This window comes from Chrysemys picta, chromosome 14 (genome assembly GCF_011386835.1).
Source record: "Chrysemys picta bellii isolate R12L10 chromosome 14, ASM1138683v2, whole genome shotgun sequence".
In the NCBI taxonomy this organism is placed as follows: Eukaryota; Metazoa; Chordata; order Testudines; family Emydidae; genus Chrysemys; species Chrysemys picta.
The window spans coordinates 40,465,867-40,489,742 of NC_088804.1; the positions used below are offsets into that span (position 1 = coordinate 40,465,867).

At 49.8% G+C, this 23,876-nt stretch overlaps 1 protein-coding gene across 2 annotated transcripts in view; it reads left to right on the forward strand.

Moving 5' to 3' along the window:
* ZNF469 (zinc finger protein 469) overlaps positions 1 to 23,876 on the forward strand; it is a 104,732-nt gene that overhangs the window by 65,962 nt on the left and 14,894 nt on the right. Inside the window, exon 2 of one of the 2 annotated variants that reach the window (XM_042852095.2) lies at positions 9,971 to 10,041. The exons of the other annotated variant lie outside the window; for it this stretch is intronic. The gene's annotated coding sequence lies outside the window, so the exon portion shown is untranslated. The remainder of the gene's footprint in view (positions 1 to 9,970; positions 10,042 to 23,876) is intronic. 2 annotated transcript variants of the gene reach the window in all.

Here is a 23,876-nt window from a genome sequence, read left to right on the forward strand (position 1 = left end):
CCTGCAGTGACTCACTTGAGAGCTGTATTTAGGTCAGCTAGCGTGTGTTGTTTTCCCACCATGATATTAAAGGGAAAGGGAAGCTGCCTATGAAATCAAAGGGCTGAGTGCAGCTCCAGCCCTTACGTTAAAGGATCAACGGTTCCATCCTGCCCCGAAGTCTCATCCATTCACCCGGGTTGTCCTTGCGATGATACTTAGGGGGTATGTTACCACAATCTGCCCTTCAGGCTTGGATCATTATTATTATTTGTATTAGCATAGTGCCTGTGAGCCCTGGTCGTGAACCCGGACCCTGTTGTGCCAGGTGCTGGACAAACACAGTCCCTGCCCTGCATCGCTTACAAGCTAAGTAGAGGAAGAGAGACAACAAAATGAATACAGCTAGACACAGCGGAGGAAACCACTAGAAGAGCTAATGTGATCTTGGGATGCATGAACGGGGGACTGGCGAGTAGCAGAGAGGTTATTTTACCTCTCTATTGGGCACTGGTGCGACCGCTGCTGGAACACTGCATCCATTTCCTACAATTCATGAAGGATGTTGATACATTGGAGAGGGTTCCGAGAAAAGTCATGAGGATAATAAAAGGATTGGAAAACCTGCCTTATCATGATAGACTCAAGGAGCTCGATCTATTTAGTTTAACAGAGAGAAGGTGAAGGGGTGACTTGATTCCAGTGTATAATTCTGTACATGGGGGATAATATTGAATAACGGGCTTTTTAGTCTAGCAGAGGAAAGTCTAACACAGGGGTCGGCAACGTTCGGCACGCGGCTCGCCAGGGTAAGCACCCTAGCGGGCCGGGCCAGTTTATTTACCTGCTGATGCGGCAGGTTCAGCCGCGGTTCGCCGTCCCGGGCCAATGTGGGCGGCGGGAAGCGGCGCGGGTCAGGGATGTGCTGGCCGCAGCTTCCCGCCGCCCCCATTGGCCCGGGACGGCGAACCGCGGCCAGTGGGGGCCGCAATCGGCCGAACCTGCCGCGTCAGCAGGTAAATAAACTGGCCCGGCCCGCCAGGGTGCTTACCCTGGCGAGCTGCATGGCAAACGTTGACAACCCCTGGGCTAACATGATCCGGTGGCTGGAAGTTGAAGGTAGACAAATTCAGACTGGAAATAAGGTGTAAATTTTTAACAATGAAAGTAATTAAGCATGGGAAGAATTTACCAAAGGTTGTGGTGGATTCTCCATCGCTGGCAATTTAATCAAGATGGGATGTTTTTCTAAAAGCTCGGCTCCAGGTATTATTTTGGGGCCGTTCTGTGGCCTGTGTTATACAGGAGGTCAGACTAGATGATCATGGTGGTCCCTTCTGGCCTGGGAATTTATGAAACAATGAGACAGTATTGGTCAGTGTGACAAGCTGTGGTCTCAGCACGCCAGTTGCCTAACTGTTGTCAAATTGTTGTTTTTTGCCCACAGAGCCTAACTCAAACCCCATTGAAGGTAATGGGATTCTTTCCCACTTATTTCAGTGGGTTGGATCAGGCCCAGAGGTCACATAATGTTAAGAAGAAGCAACACCATAGTAATGATCTACAGAGACGTACGTACATACACAGTCACTGTCTTCATAGAATCAAAGGAGTGAGAGATGGGAAAGACCCATGTGGCTATCCAGTCTATCTCCCTGCTAGGGCACCATTGTTTCCCAGTGCACCTGGGACAGTGACAGACCCCGGTTGTCGGCGGGCAGGATTGAACCTGGGACCTCTGGAGCTAAATGCATGAGCCTCTACACATGAGCTAAAAGCACTTAACTGTAGAGCAGACTCATTAATCTCTCTCTAAGTGGTCTCAGTGCCACTAGATGGGTCAGAGCACCACACCCAGGAGGTATGTGGGTTACACACACACACACCCCGGTACACTTTCACTTCTACCACTGTCAGACCCGGTCTATAAATAAAAATCCCAAACAGCGGGGCATCCATCCCCTCATTTGAGAGACTTTTCCACACATTCCTACATCGCCCTATCAGGAATGAGTTCCTGATGTTCCTCATAAATATTCCCTTTCTTAATTTCATACCACGCCTCCTAATTCTCTCTCCTCCTTGTGCCATACCAAATAATTGCTCACCCTCATGGTGTCATGGTCCCTTCAAACATCTGTAGACAGGTGGCATGACCAACCTCCCCAAACCCAGCCAAATCCAACCATATGATTTCATAGACTCATAGAACCATAGGGTTAGAATAACCAGAGAGTTATTTGCATGTATTTGCTTCCATGTCCAGAGTTTTGCAAGTGCAAAGAAACTAGAAGCCACTTTAGAAACTTTGGCCTGTTCCATTTAACTCCATTATGATAAAAAAAAAAACCTTCTCCGATGACACAGACCTGGATAGATTAGGAGACCTCACAGCATCAGCAATATTTAATGCCTCTCCAAAGCCCCCGTTCCCCAAAGCATTTTTGCATGTGCTTACGTCCATCTCTCTTCAGCAAAATGCTTAAGTCTCATTGAAGTTGTGGGACTCATAAAGCCATGAACCAAAAAAGCAAGTAGTCAATGGGACTTAAGCAGAGATGTTTACCGGAGAGTCAGCGGAAGAATCGTGTTCTGCAAGTGTCAGGCATGGAACCTGCTTCCAAGTATAAATTCTGGGGGTTATTTTTAAGACATTCATAGAACTACATAAAATCCCTTTGTTCCTGCCAAACAATAGCATCCTTGTGTGATGCAGCAACCAGGTGAAAACTCTAGCAGGGTGGAGGGGGTTAGAATTCCTGGCTTTGCCCTATAATATGAAGTAGGCAGTTCTTGGTTTGCCTTTGGCACTTGGGAAAATACTTCACTTGCTGGAGTGTGAGTGAGAGGGAGAGTTTAAAATGGTGGCTCCTGGAAACAGAGGACGCTGCTTATTATCCTCTACTATTGACACTGAGGGTTGTTCAGCAGCAAACGTGGCTAATTAGCCTGAGTGAAGATCTGGTTCCACACTGCTTTCTAATTGCAGGTCACGGCAGCTGCTGCTGGTGAGCTCGCTGCACCCACAGCCAGTGGAAGCAGGTCAGGCGGGCTGTGAGGGGCACACACGATCTACCTCAAAAGCTGGAGTGTTTCATTGCTAATCGAATTGCCTCAGAGCTGCCTGCAGGCATGTATGGCTTTAAACGGCAGGGCCCTACAACTGGCTTCGGGTATGGAAATATGAGACATTATCTGTAATATTCATGGCTCCACATAATAAGCCAATCTTTGTCTTTCAGTCAGGGAAACCTAGCCAGCGTGGCTGAGGGAGTGGAGTCTAGTAGTTAGAGCAGGAGACTGGGCGCCAGGACTCCTGGGTTTTAGCCTCAGCTCTGGGGAGGAGGGCAGTCTGTTAGTTAACACAAGGGGACTAGGAGTCAGGACACCTGGGATCTGGGGATTGTGGGCAAGTCATGGCACGTCTCTGTACATTGCTTCTCCCACGTATCGATGGGGATATTGATGCATCCCAGACAGGTGGGAAGGTTAGGAAGCCTATGTCATTATTGTGTGTAGAGCACTTTGAGACCCTCACAAGAAATGGGGTCAGACCATCCTCATAGTTGTCACCAAAGCAGACTTGCCATCAGGAAGCCAGGAGATGAAGCTTCCTCTTTAATCCTATAATCATTGGAGATTGTAATTAAGGAGTTAATTTTTTTTTTTTACAGTGCTGCAGTGGAAAACGTACATCGCGGTTCTATACTGAGCTGCTTGTATATCGCTCTTGCGAACGGCGCTGACTCAGTGGCAAGTCTGCTGCTTTGCAAACCCCAGGGGTTCCTCTGTCCCTCTCTGCCTGTTCTTTGTCCTTTGTAAACCATCGTTTTCATTAGGAAGCCTGCTCACTGCCTTCTTGCCCCGTGTTCCTTTTATCTCCGTTCTGTTAAATGATCTCAAATATGCGATATGATAAAGACAAACAAACACCCGTTCAATTTAGTTCGCCCTAATGCCAGACTCTACTTTTACCAAAGTAATTAAGATTAATGCAGTTGATAATTTGGGAAGCATTCTTAAATGTACCCTTCTGGCAGCATCTAACATATAATTTTACCTTAGAAGATTTATCGGAACACTCAGGTAACAGATAGTTCCTTAGCAAACAGGAGCATTTAGAAGCAAAATGAAAGATTAATATTTCTTAAATAAGTGTCAAAATAAGTCATTCTTTATTACAATCCCACAAAGATGCTGCTGTCAATCCCAGGCCCTCTGATTCACGTAGGAGATTAAAACCACTGCAGGCTGGGGGGGGAGGGTTAGATGCCATTTTTGTACAATTTTAATTATTTAATGCAGTTGAAAAGGTGCCAGATCGACAGCCCTGAAAGTGAAGTCTTCTGTTTATGCACTATGAAATGGACCGCAACGAGATCCTGGACCTGAACAACCCCAAACTTCAGGAGTGTTTGAAATCTGAATTCAGAATCAAATCCAGCCCCTCTCTTTATAATGGGACATCCCTGGATATGTCACTTCCCCAGCTCTGGGATGGGTCTAAATTCTGCAGCATGTCCCATCTCTGATCCATCGGACACGGGAAGAAGCAGCACAAGTTTCCCGCATGCTCTCCTGCTGATGGGTATTAGCTCCTGGTCAGTCAGTTTCCATGGCTCATTCCATCCATTCATCTAGGTCCCTTTGTGGCCCCCATCACTAAAATATCTGAGCACCTCCCGTGAGTAAAAACCAACAGCACTATTCCTCTCTCCCTTTCCTGCTGACAAGAAGCAGGCTTGGTCCTTTCATTTTGTTTTTCTATTGGGGCAAATATGCAAGAACACCCGTCAGGGCACTGCCCGCAGGAAAGCCTGGGTGTGGAGTTGGGTTTCATTCCCAGGATCTGCAGCAAAGAGCACTGGTCATGATGATGGTTGTTGTGATATTGGCTTGTGTCCCACTAGCAAGTGAGACCCTCCCCCAAAATTGTCTTCCCTCCATTACTGTGTTGTTCCTATTCTGTGCAGTCCAGTCTGCCTCCAGTCCAGTCTGCACCACATCTCTTCTAAATGTGATATTCATCCACATGAATGTGTACTGAGGACTAAACAAAATATAGTGCCTCTGGAACGAGGAGATGCAATTGATGGCCACGTGCAGAACTCCATACTCCAAGCCATGGACCGAGTCATCCATCCCCAGTGTGACTGCCATTGACGTCAAGGGAATTGGTATGAAGTTGACCTCTTCCACCTTGGCCAGTTAAAGTTAGTTCTCATTTGTTTTGTGCCAGTCCATCCCAATGGTTCCTGGCCCGGCATATGCCCACTCAGCAGATTTCAGATGTATTTCTGATTGCTACCACGGGCAAGAAAGAATCTAAAAACCTCCCTCGTCTTACTTATCAGCCAGATGGGCTATTTGACTCTGAGCTGTCCCAAAAGTAAATTATGGGAATTATAGGATTTGCCTTCCCAAGTCACCTTGAGCAGTGCAATCATTTTAAAGTGGACATCTGGATGGGTAACTTTTAGAGTTGGTGGGAGCCACATTCCATATCTTCCTCCCGTGTCCAACATTACCGACAACCTCCCTCTCATTCCGTGAAAATCATGGCTTGTCCTAGGAAGTACAGCTAAAGCCACAATCTGGGCTCATTCTACCAGGCAGGAGCCTCTCTCACGAAGATCGCACGAGCTGGACCGAGGAGCAAAGCTCAGAATGTTTGGATGATTATCCAAATAGGACTGATCACCCAAAAGGGCAAATTTGGATTCCAAACATGTTATAAGTCAGGACCATCACTAGCAAGAAGTGACCAACCGTCACTAGCAAGAATCCCCTGGGAACAGCCCTTCTGCTCCCAGGAGTGGTCGGAAGCAGCCCAAGCAAAAAACCAAACAAACCACGAAATGCCTTTTTCAGACCTCCTCAGATGGTTCTGTTCACGCTTTAGGAGTGAGGCTCGGCTCCATTGGTATTGTGTACAGCCAGTGAGCCACCCATCCCTAGCGCCGGTCCAAAGCAGCCATGTTATTTCTATCCCTTCCCAGCGAGAGACGGGGTCCAATTATAAGGCCTTTATCATTTATTTTCTCCTTCCCAGATGATTCCCACAATGTACAATTGCTTACTAGTTCCCAGCCAGAACTCAGCACTGCCTGGCTTAGAGAACCTGTCTTGCTTTCTCAACGCAATCTGTTTTGGGTACATTACCAGACTGGGGCGCATGTCCCGCCCCCACCGGTGGTCATTTGGAAACTGTGATAGTCACCGTCTATATCTCCCTGGGGCTCTGAAGTGTTTCTCCCCCGTCCATTGCACAGGGAGGCAGCGGTAGTGGGAGAGGGTAGTTTTGAAATATACTACCCAGGAGAAGCCCTTTGCTTCTCTGCATGGAGGCAAGAGAAAGGAATTATCAAAGCTCTAACTGTTAAACGCTGTGCTTGTTTCTGTTGGTCCCAGACGGGGCTTTCTCTGAACTCCACTTTCCAAAGGGTGATGCAGAGGCCAGATGCTCCCTTTCTGCTTTTTATTTATTTGACCAGGAAATGGGTTAATGTCAGAAAGGGATTAAGAAATGTTTCTGGTTTGACCATGCGATTATTAAACTTCTGGGGAAAACAAATGCCTGTTAACTCTTTGCAGGAGAAATTTAGAGCTAGAGAAGTTCCTCGGTCTCTTGGGAATGATGATAATTTTATAAAACCACCTTGCCTTTTGAATGGCGGCTTTCTTCCCATCTAATTCCAAGGGGCTTTGCAAGCTAGTGTACACTGGAATTGCTTCATCCACCACTGAAATGCAGCCAGTTCTGGGGTGGTATGTGGTGGCTGTTTAACAGCACGCAACAATGCTACCCTCCCATGCAAGACAAGAAATGAAGAATAAGCCTGTACTGAATTGAAATTAAAAAGGAATGTCAGTAGCTAAACTGGAATTACTCAAATGGGGATTTAGCCAGGACACCACAGTTAACACCTCCACTCTTTTGAAACATACCATTGGATATTTACTGGGGATCGTGGTTTCCCGTCTCATCTAAAGGCAGCATCTGTAGCAGTGCAGTGCCTGTTGGCACTGAACCAGGCATTGACTTTGTACTGTCTTTGGAAGTAGACTGCTACCTGTTGAATCACTAACTTCCTTCAGCAGCCTAGGTTCTTCTTTATGGTCAAGTCTTCCATCCAAATACTGGCCAGACCTGCTTAGCTTCTGAGGTCTGGTAAGATGACAGCATGAGAGAGTCTGGCTGCAAGATGACAACAGTATCTCCTCCACCATGCAAGGAGGATGGGACTGGATGATTCAGAAGAGGCCTCTTCCAACCCAATTTTTTCTATGGGTCTCTGAATGACAGGAGCCCAGCTGGTGGAGATCTTGTAATTCAGGGGTCTACACAGCCTTCAAGTGGTGGTTGTAGTCTAATTTCTGTCCACAGTTAACAGTGGAACTCAGTACTGACCGTACAGATGGGCCAGTCCCCTGTTGTTGGAGTTCCCACTGTTTTCAGTATAAAGAGTTTAGAAATAAAGGCCCGAGGGGTTGTTCTGAGGACTAAAGTTCTTCATTGCCCTGTGGGAGATTTGAATTCCATGATCAGCCCTGTTGTCCAGCCCCCACGGCAGCGGTGGTGGCTAGAATGTCACTGCAGAAAAGGGTCCCATGAAGGAAAACACACCTGGGAGAGAAGGAGAAATGCTTGAGATGTGGGGCTCAAAAAGGATCTTGCTAATGCCATATAGTAGATGTGAAGAGTGTCTGCACAGCTGGGCTCTGATCTCCCCATGAAGTACACGTATGTGTTTGTGTCAGCTCCAGCGGCACATGTCCACCAAGAGCTGAACCACCCGCCCTGTGGCACACTAAACTCACCAGCTAATGGAGAGCTGGCCTGGCTCAGAGAAATGCTTGAGCTCCAGCCGCTGGAGGACATGGGCCTGGTCAGAGCTGGATTGAAAACTGCTGGGTTGAAAATCCTCTTTGAAATCAGCATATTGCAGGAGTCGATCAGGAATATGGATCACCTATGGCGAGGGGGAGGGGACGAGGCTAGAAACAAGACGTAGTTGGTGTTTTATTTGAAAAAATAGCAAAACACAAGAAGGGAAACCTTCTCCCTTGTGTTGATCAAAGTCAACATGCAGCTTTTGGAGTTAAAGTTCTCCCCATCGCACTGCATTGTCTTTGTATCTCTCTTTTTCTCTTTCCATCCCCGTAGGCACCCCTATAGCTGTCTATCCCCATACACACCCCTCTGTACCTCCATCTATCCCCATACACACCACTCTTCTGTCTGTCTACCTTTTCATCCCCATATACACCACCCCTCTGTCCGTCTATCAAGCGCCACCTACCAAAATAACAGTAACAATCTCGATCACTTTTTTCCTTCCCCGCCTGTAGGAGAAACTGCTTGATTGATTTTCACAGGTTTGGTTTTTTGCTCGTGTGACTGGGGGTGGGGTGTTGGTTGTTTGCAGAAGTTTCTGAGGGGAAACTCAGCTGAAGAAGTGAGTTTAGTGGACTTCAGCTGGCACACAGGGTGGGTGCATGGCTGGCGGGACAATGCTGGATGGATTCTAGTCTGGGGCGCAAACTAAGCTTCTTTCTCCCCAATCCAGCAGCAGCAGGGAGTTCTGGGAAGGCAGCAAATTTAGCGCCCTGAGATGGGGCTTCTCCTGACCCTCTCTGGAGTGGCGTCAATGGACTCAGGAGGGAGTCACACATCCTGCCCTCCTTGTCTCCGAGGTGAAACTAACATGGGGCCTACAAGAGGGGGAAAGGAAAACTGAGGCTGCAGGCAGCTCTGATCTGGAGCTGGAATGTGGCTGGCTTTGGTTAACCCAGGTTGCGGAGAAGGCAGAATAACCCAGGGCAAGGTACTGGGCTGGGGGGGCTCTTTTGGGGCTCTTCCTAACCCCAGGAAGGAGATGATTCTGGAGAGTTTCTTAGCTTTTATGGGACCTCTGAAGTCGGGACCCATTCGTCGCACACTGTAAGATCTTGGATCCTGGAAAGGGAACCCCGGAGCCCACAGGTCAGCCTGCCCTACATCCATGTGTTACAGCAAACGGGTCTGTAAGAAGTTTCCTTCAGGGGCCCAGGGCTCCTTAGCACACCTACAGCAGATTGGCTGCTGCCATGGGAAAGATACGGTTTAGGCTGCTCTCCTCTCATCTACTTTTTAAGCCTTTATTCCATCTTGAACCTCACTTTTTCCTACTGAGTCTCCCTCTGGCTCATCTATTTCCAACCTCTTGGCAGCGATGCACCGGTTTTTAATCCCTTGGGCCCTTAGACGATCACATTAGTCTCATACAGAAAGAGAAGCTGTATTTTGATCTCAGTATCAGGAGTGTAAACCTGGAGCAGCTCAACAGTTACTCCAGATTTACGCCAATGCAGCTGAGATCAGAATCTGGCCTGTGGGATTTCTGCAACACTGCCATCAACAGCATGGGAGCAGAGAATGCGAGACAGGACTCCTGGGTCCTGTTCCTGCTTCTACCACTGAGATGTGGAGCAAGCCCCTTTGTTTACCTGTGCCTCAGTTTCCCCACCTGTGAACGGGGATCATGCTCCATGCCTATGGTGCCTCCGAGAGTGTTGCAGGGATGAATTAGTTAACACTTGCCCAGTGCTTTGAGAATATGCTTTGTCAGTGCTGAGTACTGTTGTTGTTTGGCAAAGGTCCAGCTAAAGCCACAAAACTGACAAGCCGAGTGGAAGGGCTTTTAAGTTTTTGCAGCTGGTGACTTGCTGGCAGCTCCTGGGAAAGTCCAGTGTCTCTGGCCCACTACCCGGAGCTTGCACTTGAAACCGGCTCACTTGAGTCATTCAAAGGCGGTGGTGGAGGCTGTCTGTACATTAGTCCCATGGGAGCCCCGTTCTCTGCACGTCCAGCAGCACGGCGTACCTCGCCGCCGACGGAGAGTACTCCCTGCACGTCAAAGCCCGGCTCAGACGCCTGGAGGCTGTGATCCACCATGCCGGCCGCCAAGCCAAACACACATTCTTGACATATTTTTCACTTTCTTTTCAGCCAAGAAATTCACATTTCATGGGAGGTTAAACTGAGCCCCGGCAGTAGCTGAGTGACGGCAAGTTTCCAAGGTATGGCCAGCTGACAAGGGGGGATTTAGGGCTAGCTCTGCAATCCAGACATTCTGCTCTTTATCCTCCAACAGGAGGCAGTGATGCCTCTCCTCCCCGCTCCCTCCGTGTGCTGGTTCCATGATGCCCCAGCAAACAGACACCCCCCCCCCAGCACACTGCCTGCCCTCCCCTGCAGTTGATCTTTGTTGCCACTTTAAGTGGAGTCGCGCGGGCTCAGGAGTTTCACACTAAGCTGCAGCCTAGCAAGAAGAGACAGAAACTTTGCACAGTCCTGGCTTTGAGAAAGGGCCAGTTGACAAGAGGAAGTGATTTTTCACAGCCCCAGCCAAAGACTTGGCTTCAGAGACTTCTATTTAACCTGCCGGAGTATCATTTTAATCTTTAAGCCGCTGGTTAAAGAGCCTTCTGTATATTCACGGTAGACAAAATAGAAGTGTTTTCATCACCACCCCTCTTTCTCACGGAGCTCGTTTAAAACTAATAAACAAGGCTGGGGGGGGGAACGGAGTGGGGTGAGTCCGGAGGCTGCTTTTCTAACTGTAGCCCAATTCTTCCTGCACTACAGGGCTGGGCTCTCGTTTATACCCCTCTCCCATCTCCGGAGGGGTACTAGTGGTGGGTGCCACTTCCCCGCATGCAGAGACAAGCGCTCTGGGGCCTGCTGACAAACCATACGGCTTTACTCGTATTTTCGGCATTTCTCTTGCCCTCATCAGTAAATGGGATTTCCCTGAAAAAACCCACGGGACCTTTTTTTTTTCATCCACTCCCTCTGTATATTCCTCATCTTGAGCAATCGCGTGTTTTGTGGCTGGAGTTACCGAAAATGATCAGGTCATCCCTGGTGGCTGGGGCAGTTCTACACGCTCCGATAAGGGTAATCGAACTCAGGATGATTGTGTGTATTAGGTAGCATCTAGAGGCCCTGACCCTGATCAGGGCCCCAGTGCATCGGGCACTGTCCAGACCCCAAGTGAGATCAGGGCCCCATTGTGCAGGGAGCTGCATAGACTCCAACCAAAATCAAGTCCCCCATGGTGTTGGGAGTTATATGTATATATAGTGATAACAGCTCCTGCCTTGAAGAACTTATGGGCTAAATAAACAAAACAAACAAAAGACAGGCGAAAGAAAATATTATTATCCCCGTTTTACAGCTGGAGAACCGAGTCACAGAGCGATTCGAATGAGGGCATTGCACAGGGTCAAAGGAGTCTGTGACTAAGCCAGAAATTGAATCTAGGTCTCCCAGCCCAGTGACTTAACCACAATACCATTTGTCAGGCTTAAGTTCACTTCGGCAGAAAGGGAGGAATTTTTTCCTCTATATGTACGTATAATATGGCACAACTGGCCGGGGCAGTATGATGGGAACGAGGTGGGAAACTGTCCAAAATTGCAAAAGAAAAACCACAACATGCTTCTTTTTCGGGAAAAATATGTCTCCTCCCCCGAGCCCCTCCACCTTCGCTTCAGAAGCTGTCTGAATATGTTTGCACAACCGTTTGTGACATCACAATCATTTCCACCACAACCACTGGGGTGCACCTGGAAGAGCCTGATTCTGGGCAGCGAATGAGGAGCCGGCAGAATTCTCGCCTGGGACTGAATATAGCTGCATTTTAACACCTGATCACCTGTTGCCCAGAGGGTGCATTGGCAGAAGCAGGAATGGCCTAATTGGTCTTTGTCTATCCCTAGGTAGTAGGATCTTGTGACCTAGCAGTGGAGAGCCTGCTTTCATGCCCGTGGGAATAAAGAATGAGGGAGAGAGAGAGAGAAAAATGTATGAAAACCCATCAGAATGGTTTCCAAAATCAGAATGAGCCAAATTCTGAGGCGATGTGTAGGCCGGTTTGTTGGACTCTCAGGGCATGTCTGCACTGCAATAAAACACCCGCAGCTGGCCCAGCTCAGCTGATTCACGCTGAAGGCCTATAAAATTCAAGTGTAGACATTTGAGCATGGGCTGGAGCCGAAGCCCAAATGAGACCCGACACGGGAGGAGGGTCCCAGAGCCCAGGGTGCAGCCCCCAAACGTCTACTTTGCTCGTTTTAGCCTCACAGCCTGGGCCAGCTGACCCAGGCCAGCCAGAGGTGTTTGATTGCAGTGTAGACGTGCCCTTATACTAGCTTAGCCCTGCTTCCAGCTGGGCGCTCAACATGCGCAGGAGTTTGAACTTACCCGCTGGAGAGCTGCCTGGAGGTGTAAGTGAAAGTAGGGGATGGCCCTGCCTTGCCCCTCCTCCCCTGCCGGCATTGCTTTTCTTGCTGCATTGCTCTCCGTAGGCCCCTGGGTTTGCGAGCGACATGAGCTCAGACGCGGCAGGCCCAGTTCGTAAGTTGCACGTTGGTAAGGGGGTGTGAGTCCCAGTGAGTCTATGCGGTCTGTGCTGGTATTACCTGTGGGCTGGAAGAAGGGGTCAGACTCCCTGAGACTCCACTCCGAACTTGGCCAAACGCATCAGTGTTTGCCATTAGAAATTGGCAGAAGCTCCTTAAAGTCACCCCGTGTAACAGAGCTCCCCGAAAAGGGGCTTTCATCTCAGAAGTGAGACAAAGCTGCGAGCATCTCCAGTAAACAAAGGGATCCTACTTCCCTGCCTCTAACACCCAGACCAATGGCACAAGCCACCCAGGAAGTGGGGCCAGACCTGTCTCCATGCGTGTGTGGAGTATTGAATGGAACCCCCTGGGGAGTGTGAGCTGCGGGTCCCCTGCGGGACTGACCCACAGAAGATATGAGTTGTTAAAGCGCCTACGCAGAGAGTGACGGCTCTTTAGTTCAAGCTGGAGCAGCGCACGCACTTAGCTCCAGAGGTCCCCAGTGGTGGTCGTCTTGTGTTCGCCAAGGGGCTGATAACACGGCCCTGGCGTTTCCGAGCACTCCTCCGAGCCAGGCCATGCAAGGCACACAAGGAAATGCTCACCAGTGAGGAGCCTGCACACTTCCAAGGGGAGAGAGGCCTGGTGCAGGTGCTGAGACACTCTGGTGAGACGCACAGCGTAAATACCCTGATGGCAGGATGGGCCAGCAGGGTGTCGTGGGATCCAGAAACGTCAGGCTGGGCAATATGGTCCAATACAGTTTCATTGGGTGTAGCTCCCTTCAGCCACGCTGCAGCCCACAAGCCACGTCCTAGGGAGAGAGCCGGTGTTAAAGCAAAACCCGGGTAGCAAAGGGAGAGGAGCGTTTCTGAGGTGCAGGCAAAGGAGGAGAGAGGCAGTGAAAGACGAGAGTCTGTGAGGCAGAAAAATACGGGGAGGCTGCTCCAGGCAGCAGGAGCTGCGCAGGAGAACGGCTCTCACCAGCACCATCCAGACTGTTTTCAAATGTAAACATCCCCCACTTCCCACCCCCCACACACACTCCTGCACAGCTGGGAACTAAGCCTTTGTCTACACTCCAGCGGCATAACTGCCATGTAGCACTGTAGTGTAGACGCTTTCTACATCAACGCAAGGGGGGTTTTCATCAATGTAATAAACCCACCCCCTTGAGGTGGGTAGCTAGGATGATGGAAGAATTCTTCCATCAACCTAGCAGAGTTTACATTGGGGTTAGGTCAACCTAGGTCACACAGGGCATGAAATTTATCACAACCCTGAGCTATATAGCTAGGTTGCCCTAAGTTTTAGGTGTAGACCAGGTCTTAGAAACAACCCGCTTGTGGTAGTCACCTGAGAAGCAAGAAATGAAATTGACTATAAACAAGAAGTGAAACAGACCAGCCCAGTCCCAGCTGAGCGAAATGTAAAAGAGCAAACAGCCAGCATAGGTGGTTATAAGCATATTCTTAGAAAATCTTCCCATTTCCATTTCATTCTCTGTTTTCAGTAACACAGGAGGTAATTTTTTTTCAAGCTGGTTTTTGTCTTGTATCACCAGACGCTACAGTACTGAGTGTGAACAGTTGCTTAGAGAGTGTCCCTTTAAAACAAAACACACAACTTTTTCAAATGGCCAATCAGTAAAATGTTGGACTGACCTATTCCTAAAGTGTGTCCTGCTGTGCTCATCTGTCTGTTGCCACCATGCAAACAAATCCACCAACTGCATGTGCAAGGAGAGCTAGTTGCATAAACTGGCCATTTTCATCCAAAATGGCCCCCCCAGCCAGTGCCCCCCCCAGGGAGCAGACTGCATGTGTTATGTGCTGGGGCCTTCCTGGGCATACGGGACCTCGGCCTCTGGAGGCTCCAATCTCTAGCATCTAGATTAGCATTTAAAATAAAATCCAAAGTGATTGCAGGACTGGCTAGAGCACGCTAATGCTTGTTAATATCATGGTAGTGTCTAGAGGTTCCAGTGAGATCCAGGACCCAGTGTGCTGGGTGCTGTACAGACACATAGGAAGATACGGTCACTTCCCTTAAGAGCTTACCATCTAAATCAGTGGTTCTCAGCCTTTCTAAGCTATTGTACCCCTGAAGCCCGAGCCCCGCCAGCTGGGGCTGAAGCATGTAACTTAGCTTCGCCAGGCCCCCTATGGCACCGGGCCCCCGGCAATTGCCCTGCTTGCCATCCCTAATTCTGGCCCTGCACTTGTGAGCCCCCCCTAAACCTGTCCCAGAACCCCCTGGGGATTCACAACCCCAAGGTTGACAAACACTGATCTAGATGAGTTGACGTACCCCCTGGAAGACCTCTGTGTACCTCTAAACCTAACTAGACAAGACAGGCAAAGGATGTATTATTCTTCTTCTAGTGTACAGATGGGAAACTGAGGCACAGAAAGACCTAAGTGACTTGCCCAAGGTCACACAGGAAGATTGAGCTAGAAATTAAATCCAGCTTTCTTGGGTCCAACTCCAGCCCCTTCCCCACAAGTCTCTCCTCCTCCTGCGCGGGGACAGCATCTCCTCTCAGGTCCCTTGCAAGCACACTGTTTCCATGGTTGCCTTGAGCACATCGTTTTTGTGGGTTTTTCCCTTTATTAATAGGACAGTTCCACACGCCACTGGCTTTGTTTATTTTTAAACTGCTGGACCTTTGAGCCAGGCTGCCCGGGCAGGACGTTTGGCAGTTCTTTCTACTGGCTCCCAGCAATAATGCAACAGTTAATTCAGGCCCCTGCGATGCAAATGTTGCAGTTTTTAGGATACACAAGTGAGCCTTTCCTTCAAAAATGGCTCCTTTATGTGGCTCACTGAGCACGACTGTGATAATGTAACTAGCTCTGGCCCTGGTTCTTTTCTCTTGGCAAGGAGCCTGTGCAAATTTAAACAGCAGTAAACAGGCTTTACGGCCGGGGCTTCAGTCAGCATAAGTGGCGCATTGTTGTGAACGTGGAATCCATGCATGCCGAAGGGCTGTGTGTTAACTTTGGCTAGTTCGGCAGGGGCAGGAGAGATAGGGCTCTGGCCGTATCAGTCTGGGATTCATTTTGCTTAGCGGAGTGTGAAACCACAGAGGAATTGTAGAATGGCAGTGTCTATTGGCAGCGTCTGGATTGATAGGCAGGTAGATAAACAGATGGATCATAGAGCCACGCAATCGAGAGTGAGGAGCAACCCACCGCTGCAGGCCTCGGTGAAGCCTCCCCCAGCCGTGTGGTTGACTGATTCTCTCGTCCTTGGCGAAGCAAGTCACTGTCTCGTGTCTGATCGCTCGGCTGCCCTTGGAAGCAGTTTCAATAGGGCTGCTGCTTTGCACCCCTATGGCACCTTCTGTCCTAGCTGCTCAAAGTGCCTCTGAAAAGAATTGCACATGTGACCACGAGTGCACCCCGGGCGCTCTGTCAGCAGGCACAGCTCTCAATAGGGGTCAAAAAGGATCTGGCCCTACAACCCTGTCTCCTTGGCATCAGCCCCGAACAAGGCTGCTGAGGCCCTCCACCATTCCCAGGGAAGACTGGGCATGATGTTAGGTTTCTTCCTCTTAGCAGGATTGTTCTCTAATGCGATGAGCTGGAGATGTTGTGGGGTGTTTCCCCCTCCCCACGAGTCCTATGCACACCTGCAGGCGGCAGGGCTAGGCTGAGCGGGGATTGGGCTTGCAGATTTTTGTCCTCAAATGCATTTGGGGAGGTAAAAGTGCTGCTGCAGATTCACATACATCCCCAGGTGGTAAATATCCTGGGAAGATTCCTGGCCTCAACTGCTCTTACACTTGGATTCTGAGCCACGTGTGGGATCTTGGCAACAGGGGGCTTGAATTCTAGAGGACAAGCTCTGCTCCTCTTAGGGGCAGCCCAGATGTATTCAGGGCAGGATTTGGTCACAGGACGGCAAGAGTACTGAGGGCAGAGGCAGCTCCAGGCACCAGCGCACCAAGCGTGTGCCTGGGACGGCAAGCCGCGAGGGGCGACCTGCTGGTCGCTGGCAGGGCGGCAGTCAGGGAGCCTTCGGCGGCATGCCTGCGGGAGATCCGCTGGTCCCGCAGCTTCGGCGGTAATTCGGCAGCGGGTACACCGAAGCCGCAGGACCGGCGGACCTCCCGCAGGCATGCTGCCGAATCCGCGTTACCAGCGGACCTCCCACAGGCGCGTCACCAAAAGCTGCCTGCCTGCCATGCCTGGGGCAGCAAAATACATAGAGCCGCCCCTGACCGAGGGACAGACCCGGTGGGTGCTGAAAGGTGTTGGGCGTTGGCGATCATAGAAGATTAAGGTTGGAAGGGACCTCAGGAGGTCAGCTAGTCCAACCCCCTGCTCAAAGCAGGACCAACCCCTGTGAGAGGGGTGCCTAGCCTGCAATCACAGGGGTGCCTAGCCTGCAATCACAGGGGTGCCTGCAGCCTGTGTGGACGTACCCGAACTCGCTTTGACCGAGGCAGCTCACTACAAATAGCCGTGAAGCCACAGCAGCACAGGCTAGCAGTGCCCGTACAAACCCAGCCGAGCCTCTGCTGCCAGCCTGTCCCATTGCTTATAGCGCTGCAGCGTCGCTGCTGTTCTGTGCTAGCAGCTGTGTGTGCAAAACCTCTTCCTCTTCCTTTGTGGAAGAGTCCCTGTCGAACCGAATAGGGATAAAACCAATAGAGTTTTATAGAAATGACTCCAAAACCCGATCAACATTGAAATTCCCTCCAGGAGGTTGTTCTGACCCACAGAACAACTAGAATTCTGTCCTAGGATTATTTTTCATTCATAGATTTTAAGAGTGGAAGGGACCACTCTGATCAACTAGGCTGACCTCGTGCAGAACATAGGCCGTAGAACTTCACCCAGCGATTCTTGTACCTAGCCCATAATTTGTGGTTGAGTTTGGAGTATATCCTATAGAAAGACATCCAATCTCCATTTAAAATCTTCACGTGATGGAGTGGGTGTAACTGTTCCAAGGGTTAATTACCCTCACTATTAAAATGTGCACCCTTATCTTCAGGTTGTTTCCATTAAACTAACTACTATGGTCTAAAGGTGCTGCAGAAGTTCTCATTTTCTATTCAGCTCTCTTCCATACAGGATTGTCTAGTTAGTGCCATATAGGGGAAAGCTACACGATTCAGTGGCGTATAGGAATCCTGTCAAGTCAAATCAAAAGATTTTAAACATCTGATCTCCTCACCAATGTTACAATTAATATCTTGGGTTATTAAACATGAAAGAACGTTAATCAGCTACTTTACTTTTCAGTAATTTTTGGTTTCTTTTTGTTCCCTTGGCCATGTAAACGGATCAATTCCACTACCGCCCTCCTCTAACCCTCAGCCAGTTTCTCGTCAGTTTCCCTTTGGCAATTCCATGCACTATTCCAATGCTGCAGTGTTCGGAAAGACGGCAGAGGAATGTTAATTTTTAAAAACATTTGCTTTCAGTGGGATTGAAAAAGAAAGAATTGGAAAGAAATGTGTTGAAATGACTGTGCACATTTGTTTTTACAACACTTCAATTTGGGGCCCAATTGAGCTGACAGTTTCCTTTTTAAAAAATCGTGTTTGATTCTTGTTTCATGTTTAGTGGCTTGAAATTCTGATTGTATGTCATGCGGTGAATTCTTTACTCGTTTTTGCGGATCTCAGCTAAAGGGTAGGAGGTGGCCCTAAAACCTTAAAAACTCTACTGGGAAATTGGCCCTTCATGACGGTGAAAAAAGATGACAGAGGAGAGAGATGGCTACCAAAGTCAAATCCTGGGCAAGGAGCAAGCTATGACATATAAGCACGTAGCCTTGCCAGACACCTGTCTTACATGCAGTCATGCTGTCCCCAAGTCTGAAGGATAGGCAGCAGAATAAAAGGGCCTATACGAGTCAAGAAAACCTGGAAACCCAGAGTAACTCATAATGAAATGTTTACCAAGTTAAACTCAAATCAGAAGACATTCCTAGAACCATCACAAAGCTGCCATAGAGCCAGAAGCCCTCTTCTGGCGAGTTGGTGTAATTGCACGTAGACATGAAAGATGCTGATGTGAACCTCTACATGTTGCCAGTTGGCTAGTTGGTTGGTTGATTGGCCGGTGTTTCTGAGAAAAAGTTTTAGTCCCATGTCATGCCCCTTCCACTGCAAACAAACACTTGAAATGTAGTTGGATTCATTCTGGGCTCCCTTTCCAAGAGACCGTTTGGGAGGCCAGGTGAATCAAATCTGTGAGGGCGAGGGAGGCGGGATCATTGATCGCAGGCTAAAGGAAACAAATGGAAACCCTTCAAAAAATATAAAAGGGGTAAAACTGCAACCCTCAGTTCAACGCCTTTGGGAATCCAAAGTAGCCTATTTAGCTGTTCTCCCTGGCAAATATAACGGGCCTTGCCACTCAGAAGCGATCATTGATCTTTTTTATTATATATTATTTAGACAGTACTAGGCTCTTTCTAGGCGCATCTAAAGATGCAGTCCCTGCTGCACTGAGTGTACAGTCTGCAGGAGAAAGGAGTGAAGACTGCCCCTGGCCCATATCACAAACGCTCACTGCCTTGTGCTTCCCTCGCTGCCTGACCAAGGCCAGATCTACGCTACGAGCTTCAGCTAACATAGCTTGTCAGCCAGGGGTGTGATGAGGTGTCGTCCGGAGTGACGTAGCTGTGCCGGCAGACTCCCCTTGTGCAGATGCAGTGGGTTCATGGCGGGTGGCTTTACAATCCAGGTCCCACCGATCTAGCAGTGTCCTCACGAGAGGTGCTTTGCCAGTATAATGAGAGCCCTGTGTTTTTTGCAAATCCAAAATAATTCAAAATAAAACTCAAAAGAACTCAAAATAACGTAAAATGAGACACTCACCCCACCGTGGCATCTGGTGCTGCTCCTGTCCTACGGGGCTGGGCCCATCTCTCCATTCTGGTTTTGCGACCTGGTGCACAGAGCCACAGCGCCGCTCATTCAGATGTGTCCTGAGAGAGGGGTGACCCTGTGCCCATGTCTCAACACCCAGCCTGGGGAGTTGGCCCCAGGTGCATGGGACAGGAGCTACTGCTGTGGAGTGAGTGCAGGGTGGGCTCACCCCCAGGGGCAGGATAAAATGAAGTAACACAAATTCCCCCATCCCTCAGTGGAAAAATATAAAAAATAAAGAGAATGTCATGGGACTGTAAGTATAGTATGCAGGTAAAGCACTCCTAGTATAGACATAGCCTGAGGCTCTTCATGCCCCCAAGTGACAAGTCCGTAGTGTAGACCTGGCCTTAAAAGAGTCTTGGTGCTGGTTTTTCAGTTCAGTGGGTGTTTTGCTTTGTTTTGGGTTTTTTGCCTTCCTCTGGCATCAGGAATTGGCGACTGCTAGGGACAGGATACTGGCCTTGCTGGTCCAAAGCTCTGATCTGGCTTGGCAAATCCTCTATTCCAAAATGGATCTGGCTGTAATCAGGTGCGTGTCCCTTTGCAACAATCTCATACCTGGTCCTTGCTAGGAGAGCAAAGGGCTACCCTGCTTCAGCCATCTCCATCAGACTGAAGATGTTGGATCTTTGCTCAGCACATATCATAACTTCATGGCCTTTGTCCCCCGAGCCTGGTGAGATGTCCTCCGTGCCATCTGCGGTGGCCCCAGACACATGTTTCCTGGTTGTGGGATTGTTTTTTATCTGCCCCATTATCCAGATATCTCTGACCACATCTTTTGGTGATACTCATGCTGGCTGTGCCTGTGACAGAAAGTAGCGTCGCGTTGTGGTTTCCTAGGCCTGGAGGACATAACTTTATTTAGCTACCTAGTTCTCATAAATAGATATCCTGTATTTGTCTGTCCGGGTGGTGCCCAAATTTTCAAACCCACATGCACCCTCTTTAGAAGACTTAGGCCAAGATTCCCAGGATCCTGCCTGTGGGGTAAAAAGGTGTGTTTGACAACTGAGTTGAGTGAAGCTTAAAGCTCTTTATCTCAAGCGAATTACCAGTTCACTTGAGGCGGAAAACACCTTTGTAAAGGTGTGGGTGGACGCTGCCCAAGTGTTGGTTTTTTTAAACCATGTTACGCTAATTGCACTGAGCTAAATTGATTGGAAATGCACCTTTTTTACCCCTGGAGCAAGTGATTCAGCCAGTCGCAGCAGTGTAAATGCAGAATTTCAGGCTTGATTCCCTCCCACCTTGGACTTTGTGCATCCAAGCACAGAGCATGGAACAGGCCACCAATCACAATCCTCCGCTCACCGTGCCACACCCACTCCTGACCGGTGTAACCAACGACACAAGGTGTGAAGCAGGGGAGTTGCTCTGGATTTACATGGGGCTAACTCAGGCGACATGGCTTGGATTATTCAGTCAGTTTCAGAGGTTCAATCTTGCTGATTCAGAACCTCCTTCCCTAATCGAAGCCCTCGTGGGTGGGGGGAGCCACTGCAGCAACTGAATTCCTTCTGCACTGAATGTGCGGGGATTCCCAACGGTTGGGATGACTGTTTACGGATACATCTCGATAGCGAGCAGAGACCCACGGCAGTGAATCTCAAAGCCTAGGTCTACAGGCGTATTTGGGGCAGCTAGCCCCTCCCACCGCTCGTGCCACCATGGCTATCCTGCTATTTTTAGCACACTAGTTCAGCCAGAGCTAGCACGGGTATGTCTCCGAGAATTGGAAATTACAAGCTCCAGTGCAGACATGCCTTAAGTAGAGCTTTAGGATTGGGCCTGCGCCTGCAAGTCATGAGGGGCATTTGTGCCCCATCCCCCGTCCCCAGCTACATCGGGCACAGAGGGCTGATCCAGTGGATTTTACGCTTGGTCCACACTGGGGCGGGGGATCGATCTAGGAAACGCAACTTCAGCTACGAGAATAGCGTAGCTGAAGTCGATGTTTCCTAGATCGAACTAAGTTTACTTACTGCGGGTCCACGCGGCGCAGGCAAGCTCCCCCGTCGACAGCGCTTCCTCCTCTCGGCGAGCAGGAGTTCCGCAGTCGACGGGGGAGCGCTTCTGGGATCGTCCAGATGAGACGCGATAAATCGACCCCAGAAGATCGATCTCTACCCGCCAAATCAGGCGGGGAGTGTGGACCTAGCCTTAGAGTGTAAGCTCTTTGGGGCAGGAACTTTTCATTACACGTTTATACGGTGTCCAGCCCAAAGGGGTCCTGTCTGGCTGTGGTCGCTAGGCATTACCGCAGCATCAATGTGTTATCAGAAGAGTGAATAAAGCCCTGACGTAAAGCACTCCAGAAATCTGCCACCCGGTGAGTCACTGAAAGCAGCCTTTGGACTCAGGAAGGAATTATCGAGACCATAATTTGCCTGCGACGGTAATCGACACCCCCAGAGCCTTGCTAACCTCTCTTGCTTTCCTAGAGATTTCTCCAGCTCACCTGCTGGAGCAGAGCCCTGGGCATGTTGGTCATGGTGACACAGAACGTTTCATCCTAGATGTTTATTTTGACTTGACCGGCGATAAGAGATTTTTTCTCCCTTGTAACATTGCGTACCAGCCTCCCTAGCTCTCCTAAGCTAAGCAAGGTCAGAGCTGGCCAGGGCCTGCATGGGAGAGCGCCGTGGTAAAGCTTCGAGTGCGTTTCGCTCTGAGTCTGAGTTCCCAGCATGCTGCTAGGGGACACTGCGCTGCTGGCGGGATCATTTGTCCTACGAGCCGTTAATTAAAAATCCCGGGGTGCTTTTTGCAAGAGCAGGGGTGATCAAGGCTGGCCAAATTTCAACTGTCTCATTTCCGCCTGCAGCTTCAATGGGTTACAGCATTCTGTCCTTCATGGCCGATGCTGTTAAGTGTTGCTGTGTGCTGTTGACCTATTGTGTTCTACCCCACAAGTGGCTGCATTTCATAGACTGATAGACTTTAAGTCCAGAAGGGACCCTCACGATCCGCTAGTCTAGCATTTCTCGACCTTTTTGACTGGCTTGCTGCCTTCCTAAACTGTGTCAGGGACCGGCACCAGTCCACGGACCGGTTGTTGAGAACCGTGGCACAGAGGGCTGATCCAGTGGATGTTAGAGTGTAAGCTCTTTGGGGCAGGAACTTTTCATTACACTGATTTAGTCCATGGTGGGTGAAATGATTTTGGTATAAAGCACAACATACAATTGGTAAAGTGTTGTCAAGAGGATGCTTTAGCAGAAATGGCCCTGTAATGTAGTGCATCCTGTTATCAGTAAATGGTTCTCACCTTAGCAGAAGCCAGAAAACATGGTCATTCAGTGGGGTTCTTAGGTTAATTTTTTTTTTAATGGTCCCTCCAAGCTCCGTTATGGTATGTGTCACTGTGCTTGGACAGCTGAACTAAAGAGCTGAGATGGGGGAGCAGCGTGGGCGGTGGGTATCAGAGGCCAGGGGAGGCTAAGCCTTCCCAAACAGCCAGCCTGCCAAAAGGGCGCCTGGGCCATGGCCATACCCGCGCTCTGCCCCAAGGCCCTGCCCTTAGTCCGCCTCTTCCCATCCCTGCTCTGCCCGCATGGGGTGAAGAGATGTACATGGCTAGGCAGGTGGGGGGCCTCGGAGAGGAGGTGAAGACGCGTGAGTGGCGGCCGGGGGGGCCTCGGAGGAAGAGGCATGAGAAGCGGGCGGGGGGTCCTCGGGGGAGGGAGCCGGGCGAGGACAGGCCTCGGGGTGGGGCCACAGTCCAGGCACACCCAGCCTCCCCAAATGGAGGAGAGGTGGCTCCCCCAGCGATATGATCACCGCCCTTGGGGAAACCCAAAGCTCCTGTCTCAAAGGCTGGGGTAGCGCAGGAGCTGCAGTTGTGGGAAGCGGAGGGGAGTCAAAGGGAGAATGTCAAAGGGGGAGCTGGAGAGCAGGGGCTGGGACGGGCATAGGGAAAGGTGGGCTCTCTGTTTCCAGGACATCGTCAAAGGAATGCCAAAGTGCAGAGCCTGCCCCTGCCCATCAAGGCCAGTAATCCATAGGTGGAGCCCTTCTGTCATCTTTTTCCGCTTACGTTGCTAATAAGCCCAGAGAAATAGCTTCCAAGGGAAGAAAAGATGCCTCCCTTAGCGTGCGTTGCCAAAAAGGCTGAGAACGTCCTCTGCAAAGCTGGATGTTTGCGGGGCGTTTGCAATCGGGGAGAGAAGCCTGTCAGAGGAATTTCTCTGAAATCCTGCATGAGGTTCTTCCCCAAGCCGATGTTCTGATCACTCTGCTCCCAGGTGCCCACAGGTATAGGAGCCAAACTGCTTTCTTCTGCCGTAGAAATGTCATCCATCTCCGGTTAGCTAGAAGTCAGGCTGCCCAAAAACTTCCCTGGAAAGATACGGGTGAAATACACTCCCCGAGGGGCCTGATCCATCCCACCTGGCTCCTTGTGCCATCATTCACATCTGTGCAGGGGGCGGGGGTCAAACACTGACAAATCAGGATAGTAGCATTCAACACTCACTCTGTGCCCAGGCATGGCTGACTCCACAGGGCGCAGGACGGGAGAATCCAGCCCCCATCTGAGCTGTGGCTTCCCCTTGCTCCGTGCTATTAGACATGCCCATGTCCGTTGTCCTCCTTAGACTCATTGGGGTTT